Here is an 8,728-nt window from a genome sequence, read left to right on the forward strand (position 1 = left end):
AAAAGAATATGCAATTAACTGCTATAGAGTTCAGGGCCAGGGTAGCGACGGGAAACGAGAAGTTCTCCAGGAATACTTTGGCAAATACGCGGCTTCATCCAGTGCCCGGCACCATCCACTGCTTCTAATCGGACCGCAAGGTCGGAAGGGGCAAATTAGCTTCCTAGCAACCCGGTGGCGCCTGCGGAGGCCCTGCAATTCCAGTTATGCAGAGACTGGAATGGGAAGGCCCGGCGCTGCACGCAAACTGGTTCCCTGAATTCCTGTGGACCAAGCGACGCTATCCCCCATTTTACCGAGGTTGCGCACCGAGGCTGTGAAAGTTAAACTGTGTGCAGCCGTTTCTGCAAAGCGCCCTGGGGAAGGAGAACTGCTGGGGAGAGGGGGCTTTCCTGCACCCCTGACCTAGGGCCAGGCAGGGACTGTACTGGGTTAAGAGGAATGAACGGAGAGGGCATTGTAACACCGAGAGGCGACTGGAAAGGTGTCTGCTGAAGGACTACGGGGAAGGGGATCGCAGCAAAGCAGCCGACCCAGGCCAGCAGCGAGGGGAGGATAGCGCGGAGAGGGCACTGGAAGCCGAGGAATGGAAGGCTCTGGTTCTTCCCGGGGATCCCAAGTTTGCTGGCCCTGCTCTCTGCGGGCCGAGGCGGAGACTCCCCTGAGCCTCCGGGCTCCTCAGCGCCCGCAGCCCCGCGGAGCCGCGGGAACGGCGGGCCTGGCCGTCTGCCTAGAGCTCTGCCCGCTGGCACCGGCTTTCCCGCAGACGGCCTCATTAGCGCGGCCCCAGGCCGGAGTCGGCGGGCGCGGAGCAGAACACGCAGCACCCGGCAGGCGGGGGCGCCGTCTGCCCGGGACCGGGTTTCGGGAAGGGCAGTCGGCGGTTTCGGGGAGGGGGTGGGGGCGGCGCGGGGAGCGGCAGCCAAGGCCTTGCCTTCCCGTCTCTTCTGATCCCCAGGGGCCCTCCTGCTCTTTCTACATTCTCCTCCCCCTCGTGGGCGACCCAGCGCGTCTCGAGTATCCATAGACAAGGGGACTTCAGGACGCCTGCTTTTCTCCTACAGAATGGGCACCAGGGCAAGTCAGAAACCGAGACCCCAGGGGCTTAGGTCCAGGCGGAGGGCGCACACGGAAACACTGGCTCCGGGACTCTGTTTGCCCCACCTAGAGCCGGCTAGAGACTCCAAGTTAGCGCCGCCAGGCCCTCGGACCGGATTTAAACCGCTCAGAGCAGGTCTCTCCCTCTCGCGCCCCGCGCGCCCCCTGCTTCCCGGTCATTGGCTGGCAGGAAGGCAGAGCTGGTCGGATTGGCTTGCATCCAGACAGAGATGGATGGCTCCCCACTGGCTGGACCGTGTCTTTGCTGGGAGGCACAGGTTGGCTAAGGCGGAGCTAGCCAGGCCTCGGGATGGGGCGGGGGATGAGTCGGAGTCCTGTCTTAAGCTCAAATTTTCTGTGCCCTAAAATCTACAGAGAGAGAGAGAGAAAAAAAAAATCTTAGTAAATTCCCAGTAAATACCCTTTAACTCCAGAACCCGATGTAGGCAAAGTTGGAAAATTTACCCAAAACAGGTTTGGCACAAGCCTACAGGTTCCCTTTACCCTCTAAACTGGTTCTCTTTCATTTAACAATATTCATGGATTATACTCGTTCATTCATTCATTCTTTCATTCATTCCGGTATTTGAGTGTTTGCCACGAGCCAGGAACTAGGGAAAGAAGAGAGACTTTGTTGCAAGTAATTGACTTGGGAGGGGGGTAGAAGTGGAGGGCTGAAAGGAGAAAATCGTTTGGGGAGATATTTCAAGGTAGAAGTACATTGTAAAAGCAAATTATGTTTTTTTTTTAAGATTTTTATTTATTTATTTGACAAAGAGAGATCACAAGTAGGTAGAGAGGCAGGCAGAGAGAGAGAGGGAAGCAGGCTCCCTGCTGAGCAGAGAGCCGGATATGGGACTCAATCCCAGGACCCTGAGATCATGACCCGAGCTGAAGGCATCGGCTTAACCCACTGAGCCACCCAGGCGCCCCTGTTTTGTTTTTTAAATGTGGTCTCCATGTCCATTGTGGAGCCCAGCGTGGGGCTTGAACTCACAACCCTGAGATCAAGACCTGAGCTGAAATCAGAAGTCAAGGGCTTAACCACCTGAGCCACCCAGGCGCCCCTAACACCCAACACTGTTCTGTATCTCTATCTGAGCAGTGGCAAAAATTCAAAGATTACACTTAAGACATGTGATCTTTCCCGCAGGTAATTCATACTTCACTAAAAAAGAAAAAGGGTGCCTGGGTGGCTCAGTGGGTTAAGCTTCTGCCTTTGGCTCAGGTCTTGATGTCAGGATCAAGTCCCCCATCGGGCTCTTTGCTTGGCAGGGAGCCTACTTCCTCCTCTCTCTCTCTTCTGCTTGCCTCTCTGCCTACTTGTGATCTCTCTCTGTCAAATAAATAAATAAAATCTTAAAAAAAAAAAGAAATGAATTGAATGGCTGCCAAATTTTACTCTATCATTGACATTTGTATGGTCCTTACCTGTTTGTTAATCTCTTCTTCATCTCTGTCAACTAAAACTGGAAAACATCTTCAATGAGGTTCCAAAGAAATGAGAGCCATTGTGAAGCCCACATAAATTTTACCCGGCCCAGGTAGATGAGTGCCATCCCTCAGAGGGGATCCTTTGGTAAGGAAAGCAGTACTGATAAATAATAATAATAATAATAATAATAATAGGGGTGGCTCAGTGGGTTAAGCCTCTGCCTTCGGCTCAGGTCATGATCTCAGGTTCCTGGGATGGAGTCCCACATTGGGCTCTCTGCTAGGAAGGGAGCCTGCTTCCTCCTCTCTCTCTCTCTCTGCCTGCCTCTCTGCCTACTTGTGATCTCTCTCTGTCAAATAAATAAAATCTTAAAAAAATAATAATAACAACAATAATAGTAGTAGTGCTGGTAAAAATTCACTTTTGTTGGGAGTGAATTCCTCTATTTATTTACTTTTTAAGATTTTTATTTATTAGAGAGAGACAGCACAAGCAGGGGGAGCAGCAGAGAAAGAGAGGGAGAAGCAGGCTCCTTGCTGAGGGAGCCCGATGTGGGGCTCCATCCCAGGACCCTGGAATCATGACCTGAGCCAAAGGCAGATGCTTCATTGACTGAGGCACCCAGGCGTCCTGGAAAGAATTCTTTTAACAGACATTTATTAACCGTCTGTTCTGAGCCAATTACCTTGCTGAGGGTGGTGAGAGCATTTAAGATGAATTGGAAGGCACAGTTCCTGATTTGACTGGGAACAAAGTCGCATATGCAGAAATTATAACTATCCGACAGAGGAGATTGTGTGTCACATAGTATAGGAAAGAAAGAAGGAAGCAATTGTATCAGCACAGCAAAAGGCAGAGAATCTCTGTTCAAGGAACCGCAGGTGGGCAAACGTAGATGGAATGGGGACTGTGTGTCTCTGTGGGGGAGGCTGGGGTGTGTTGAGACAGGAGGCTCCTCCCGAGACAGGTTGTTCCTGGATGGGGGTGAATGTTGAGTGCCTTACTGGGGACTAACAGCCATGAACAGAGCGTACTACTCTGTACACCTTAGAATCATAACTGTCCTCCAAACAACCTAAGGAGGTAGATGTTGTGAGCCTTGTTTGTACAACTCAGGGGACCTGTGGGTTTGGATCATTTGCCTCGTGGCACAGAGGTGAGGTTTAAGTGCGTTCTGGTCTGATTCCACGGCCCATTGCTATCTGCCCCAGCCACAGAGCTAAGGAGCTTGGCTTATATTCTGGAGGCTTTAGGGAGCCACTGAAGGCTTTCAAGTGGTTAAAGGATACCAGCTCTGTATTTTGAGCAAGGAACTCTGCCAGCAATGTGGAATGCGGATGGAAGAGGGGAAGAAGAGGGGCGCCAGGGTGGCTCAGTGGGTTAAGCTGCTGCCTTCAGCTTGGGTCATGATCTCAGGCTCCTTGGATCAAGTCCCTTATCGGGCTCTCTGCTCAGCAGGGAGCCTGCTTCTCTCTCTCTTTCTCTGCCTGCCTCTCCATCTGCTTGTGATATCTCTCTGTCAAATAAATAAATAAAATCTAAAAAAAAAAAAAAAAAAAAGAGGGAAGAAGAACGTGGGGTCAGTGTATGACCCACAGAAGTCAATCCTTTTCATTACACTCCTTACCCTCTAAGATGGTGCCACCCAGCCTGATTGAGGATCGTGTCACCAAATAACCTGCAAAATTCAAGTTCCATTTAGCGCTTGAGTTCATGCTTTTGAATCAATTCAGGTAATTCCAGGCAGTCATTCCAAGGAGGGCTTCCAAAGGGAGCACTTTGGAAGGGACAATGACTTGGATATTAGGTCTTTTAAAAAAAAATACATTAAAAAGTAATAAATTTACATTTTAGCTTATATATTTGGTACCCTCTTATCACCCACACCTACTTCCAGTCTGAAAACACGCACACACACACTGAAAGAAAAAGAAGTAGCCAGAGCAATCTGATCTCATTTGACCAGACCTACAATTCCTCTTTATCCAGACACCTGATTTTTTAAAAAAGATTTTATTTGAGCACAAGTAGGCAGAGAGGCAGGCAGAGAAAGAGAGAGGAAGAAGCAGGCTCCCTGCCGAGCAGAGAGCCCGATTCAGGACTCAAACCCAGGACCCTGAGATCATGACCTGAGCCAAAGGCAGAGGCTTAACCCACTGAGCCACCCAGGCGCCCGAGACCCCTGATTTTTAAGGCATTGAAAATATATGTCTTTTTAAAAAGATTTTTATTTATCTGCTTACTTGAGAGAGAGAGCATAAGAGTGAGAGAGCACACAAGGAGGGGAAGGCAAAGGGGCAGAAGGAGAGGAAGAAGCAGACTCCCTGCTGAGCAAAGAGCCTGACTTGGGGTTGGATCCCAGGACCCTGGGATCATGACCTGAGCGGGAGGTAGATGCCTAGCCGACTGAGCCACCCAGGTACCTCTAATATATATATATCTTATCCTCCTGGCTGCAATGAATCCTCATTCAAGAAAACTTGAACAGAAGGAAACTCTGCAAATCATGGAGGCCACGCCCCTATCCCCAGGCAACAGCTCCTTAGGGACTGACAGGGGTTCCTGAGGTGGGTGTGTTGGGACATATGAGATAGATATGTGGAGACAAGGCTTCACTGACAGAAATGACTGGAAGGCACTGGCCTCAGCTGCTCTGGGTGAGAGACCATTCATTCCTTTTGCTCCAGAGGGTCCAGCCCTGTGTTCAAAAGATTGGATGTCTCCAGGAACATGCTCCTAAGAGATGGCTGGGAAAATTCCAGAACGCAGAACTTGGTTATGGGGAAGAAGATGAGATTTTTAAAACTTCTGAGACCCCAAATTTTCTCCACCTTCTCTGGGTGGCAACAAGAAGCAGCGCATCTCCCATGTCTGGCCACAAGATGGTGCTGTAGGACAAGCCCCACTTCCAGCCTTCCTTGCAGGGCTGGGATCAGGATGGGGCCTTGGAAAGCCTACAAGGACCAAATCTAGGGGGCTTCTCTGCTACCTGCTGGCAGCGGTTATCCCACAGTGCTGAGCACTGGAGTCCCTTCCTAGAGCTCTCTAGATGACCGAACAGAACCTTGCGGGTCAGGGGCATCCCCTCAGAAGGGATGGAAAGGATGTCTTGGTGGAAAGGATGGTGTGAGGGACCTAGCAACCAGTGACAATTGTACTGAGAAAAGAGGGCCCCCAAGAAATACACAGCCAAGAAGACCAGATATCCCTTTCAACACTTGAGACTTGACCCCACTCTCCAGGGCAGCTGAAGGCTAGAGACGAGGGCTGAGAGGCTCGGGGCACAGAACACAGTTCATACTCTGAGGCAGAAAAAGGAAGTTGGGTGGTTGTGGGAGAGCAAGCTAGAGACCTCAGTGGAGGGACGTGAAGCTCCACGGATGACTCTGTCAATGTCACAGAGCTAACAAGTGACAGCGGGGTCTGGAATGAGGGTTTCCTGAAATCCACTCACCTCCCTCTCCCCCACTGCCCCCTGCCTTCTGCAGAACACCAGAAGCTAACATTTACAAACAGAATTCCATGACAAGGACTGTCTTCCTGGGCAATGGAAAAAGATAGGGCTCCTGACTCAGAATCCGAATTCACATTTTTCTTTGCATGTTTCTGATCAGATTTACTGAAGTGTGATTTCACACACTAAAATTAATCCATTTTAAGACTACATTAAAAAAAATTTTTTTTTCAATGTAAGCCCCAATGTTTTGCTCCAATTAAGGGGCTTAAACTCAGGACCCTAAAATCAAGACCTGAGCTAAAATCAGAAGTCAGGGGCTTGGGGTGCCTGGCTGGCTCAGTTGGTAGAACATGTGACTCTTGATCTCAGGGTTGTGAGTTCAAGCCCCATGTTGGGTGTAGGGATTGCTTAACTAATTAAATCCTTAGAAAAGAAAAAAGTCAGGGGCTTAACTAACTAAGCCACCCAGGCGCTCCTTAAAACAACATTTTAATTGACAACGGTATATAGGTAGTTTGGATGGCTTCTAGATATACCAGCTCCAATAGTGATTTCCAAATAATGAAATTAAGGAATGAGCACCCTCAGCGGCATTTATTTTCAAACAGTGGAAGGAGAATAATCATATGAAAGACAAAACATAGACTTTCTTTTAACCAGACTTACAGAAAGAACCATATTTGCAGGGCACCTGGGTGGCTCAGTGGGTTAAGCCTCTGCCTTTGGCTCAGGTCATGATCTCAGGATCCTGGGATCGAGCCCCACTTCTGGTTCTCTGCTCCTCAGGGAGCCTGCTTCCCCCTCCCTCTCTCTGCCTGCTGCTCTGCCTACTTGTGATCTCTCTCTCTCTGTGTCAAATAAATATATAAAATCTTTTAAAAAAATAAAAGAGCCACATTTGCCATGTTCTGCAAATGAATTCTGTCTCCTCCACACACGTAATTTTATTTGCACTCACTGACCAGGGGGCAAGCAGGGACTGCCATCCCCACATGATGGGGAAACAGAAGCTATTCTGGACCTGGGAGCAGAGACAATGAGGTTTGAACCCAGGTGTGGGGCTTGCTTTGAAGAAAGTTCTCTCTTCTGTTAGCACATTGTCTGGGACCCAGTGGGCCTGCCCCTTCCTAGGCATTCCCTGTGGACCCAGAATGTTTGGAGAAACCAGCAAGGTGGAACACGGTGCCTGCCAAAGTGGCTGGGGTTGGGCTAACGGGTGAGTAGGTGGGTGTGTGAGTGGAGGAGGGAGATGAAGAATTGGACACCCTTCCCTGGGGGCCACTAGAAGCTTTGGGGGCAATACTGAAATGAATCAGAGAAGGTAAGAATCCTGGGAAACCTTCTCAGAAAACTGCACCCCACCCCGCCCTCACTCTCTAGCCCCATCCCCCCAATAAGGATTAGGACGCAGGAACAAGTGTTTACAAAGCATGCCAGGATGTGAGTCCAGGCACAGAATGAATTTCCGGGGAGACTTAAGATTAGTGAGATTAGTATCACTCCCTCCTGAAAAACCAAAAAAAAAAAAAAAAAAAAAAAAAAAAAATTGTGGGCCTCTAGCTCTGTACCTCTTTTGTTCTGAGGGGGTGCATTTGGGGTCTCCTTTAAGTTCTACCTGAAGACAATGAGGGGAGCTAAGGTGAGGCAGGTTGGCAAGAGACAGGGCAGATCAGCTCAAGGGGTCTGTTTGCGGAGTCACAGGCCCAGAGGCTGCCGTGTGCAAGCAGCTTAGTTAGGGCTCTAGGTCACAAGAGAAATAAGGAGCTTCCCTGATGGCAGTCTTTCTCCTCCTTCTCTTCCTGGCTCACCTCTTCCTTTCACTCTCCTTAAACCTGCTGAATCCCTTAGGCAGCTGGGATCAACATAAGCTAGAGGCTGATCCGTGTACAAGGGAAATAGGGGAGCCTGGAAACAGCAGAACCTGGGAGAGGTATCCGTGTACAGGGCAAATGAGGGGAGCCTGAAAACAGCTGAATCTGGGGAGATGGAACTGCCTAGTGAGAGAGCAAGGGGGTTCTGGAAACCGCCGAACCCGGGGAGGCCAATTTGTATACCAGGGAAACATGGGGAACCTGGAAACAGCAGGGTCTGGGGAGACAGTTCGTGTACAGGGGGGCAGAGAGTGAGAAGCCTGAAAACTGTTGAGGCTGGGGAGGTAGATTCGTGTGCAGCGGGAGCAAGGGGAGACTGGAAACCGCACAATCTGGGGAGGTGTGCAGTGTACAGGAGAGGCTGGGGCAGCCTGAAAACAGGGGCTCTCAGGGGATGAATTTGTGTGGGATTGCAGTGGGGGGACAGGGGAGCCTGGGGAATCTGATGAGGCAGGCGGGGCAGGGAGACAGCCAAGCCCAGGAGTGGAGTCAGAGCGGTGTCTAAGCGGAATGGGGGCGCCATGAAACCCCTTCCTCAGAGGTTTGAGTTGGACTTCGCAGCCCCTTCTTCTAGACAAGGCAGGGTAAGCGAACAGATCTCCAATGGCGACCCAAGATTTAAGGGAACCCCATTCCTAGGAGGTTTGAGTTAGACTCCTTGGCAGCTTCTTCCAGACAGGACAGAGGAAGGGAGTAGATCCCCAATGGCAATCCAGGATTTCACGTGGCAAGAAGAGAAGGGTCTTTGTGGACAGTTGCTATCCTGGTCCTAAAATGAGCAAAGGCTGGAATTCCCTAGGGGAGTTGGAGGGAAGGGACATAAAGAGGTTGAAGAAGCAGTGCCCTCCCCTGGCCTTCTCCCCCACC

This window comes from Mustela nivalis, assembly GCF_964662115.1.
Source record: "Mustela nivalis genome assembly, chromosome: 17".
Taxonomy (NCBI): Eukaryota; Metazoa; Chordata; class Mammalia; order Carnivora; family Mustelidae; genus Mustela; species Mustela nivalis.